We start from the raw sequence: 2,022 nt of genomic DNA on the forward strand, positions 1-2,022 counted from the left end.
TCTAGACAGAAAGAGGCTGTCAGATTTATCAGGGAGAAGTCAAGAAGAGTTCATTTTATTTTATTTATTTTTTTCATTTATTTTTATTAGTTGGAGTCTAATTACTTTACAATATTGTAGTGGTTTTTGTCATACATTGACATGAATCAGCCATGGATTTACATGTATTCCCCATCCCGATACCCCCTCCCACCTCCCTCTCCACCTGATTCCTCTCTGTGGAAGAAGGCGAGGGTGGGATGTTTCAAAAGAAGAGTTTATTTTAAGCCAGGAAGAATGCAAAAGTCTTTTTTTTTTTTTAATTTAAGAACCAAGTATTTCCTTATTTTAACACTCAACGGGTAAAAAGTGATGTGAATGGAATCCTGTAGGTTAGTAGAGGTGAGCACAGCTGAAGATTACATCATGCCAGCTATTATCACTTTTATACATGTATACACATGCACACTCAGAAAGGGATGCACGTAAGTCATGACAGCAAGCACTTCCATAATATCTCTGAACCCTTGGTTAAGTCACAGGAAACTCCTTTGGGTTGTGCATTTAATTTAAAGTTGATCATACATATTTTTCATAATTCAACATATATATATATATATATATACACACACATCTTGCACAAGAAGAAATTTTGGCAGAGGTGGGAATGATTCTGGGCAATTGGATTCCATAGAAGACCTTCATTCCTCTAGGAGAATCCCTGGACAAAAGATTTTGCATGTTTCTTTTCCGCGAGCGTGGTGTGGAGGGCCAGCTACTTTACTGTCCTCTGCCAAACCCTCATCCCTGTGAGACGGGAATCTCCTACATGCTGTCTCTAGGGCACAGTGGTGCACACCGAGTTAGGGAAACAAGCTCCCTTCACCCCAAGTACAGTGTCGTTGTTAAGAGTGTGAAATCTATACCCAGATCTACCTGGGTGTAGATCTACTGGCTCCAAATCTACTGGCTCCAAATCCCCGGGTTTCACTTCTTGGCAGCCAGCCAGGAGCGCCTGTAAAATAAGAGCTGATAATAGGTGTATCTGGAACACAGCAAACATTCATGATGGTCAGTGATACTACTATTACGCATCCTTTCATCCATTACTAAAATCAATAAACAGGCTAAGTGCCAGCTATGTTCACCCCCCAGGTCCTATGTAGGACCTAGGTTCTACAGAGATTTTACTTTGGTGTGAGGAGGCAATGTAAGAAATGGAAATGTTTTAAAGACCATTTCAGATCATTACAAGTGCCAGGGACGTCATAGGTGTGACGAGAGGCAGGTAAACGATAATTACAGAGAGCAAGTAGGGAGCATTCCTTTGGATCAAGGTGCTTTGTGGGTCCCTTCCAAGGCCTCAGACTTGCTTCAAGGTGAAGTTGCGTGCTCTTCTTTTTGAGGGGGCTCCCTGGAAGCTGTGCCTGCTTTACAGACACAGAGAGGAGATACATGAGGAACTGCTCTATTACAGTAAGAAGGGGTCAGCCATGGACAGACTCTGGGGAGGTGCCTCCCAAGCACAGGGGGCCAATTGTGAAAAAGGCAGCGAAGAGGTCCACAGACTCAAGGGGTGTAAAGAGGTCCGTGCAGCTGGGATCTATTGAGGTGGACAGTGGTCAGGTCCTGTAGGGACTCGCCATTTAGGTAAGGCCCCTGGGTTCAGTCTAGGTGGGGATTATGGGTCGGATTGTGCCACGTCACCGCCCCAAAGATATGTTGAAATCCTCATCCCTGGTACCTAAGAATGTGCCCTTATTTGGACATAGAGTCTTTGCAGAGATGATTGAGTTAAAATGAGAATATCAGGTAGACCAGAAACCAAAATGACTTGTGTCCTTATGAAAGGGGAAAACGGGACACAGGGACAAGAATGCATCGATGGAAGATGAGTGAAGACAGCGCGGAGCATCATGTGGAGCTGGGGGGTTGGAATGGTGCTTCTGTAAAGCACAGAACAGCAAAAACTGCTGGCAAACCCACAGAAGCCAGAAGAGGCAAGGAAGGGATTCATTACAGTTTTAGGGGAGTATGCATGGC

Source organism: Cervus elaphus, chromosome 12 (assembly GCF_910594005.1).
Source record: "Cervus elaphus chromosome 12, mCerEla1.1, whole genome shotgun sequence".
Lineage (NCBI taxonomy): Eukaryota > Metazoa > Chordata > Mammalia > Artiodactyla > Cervidae > Cervus > Cervus elaphus.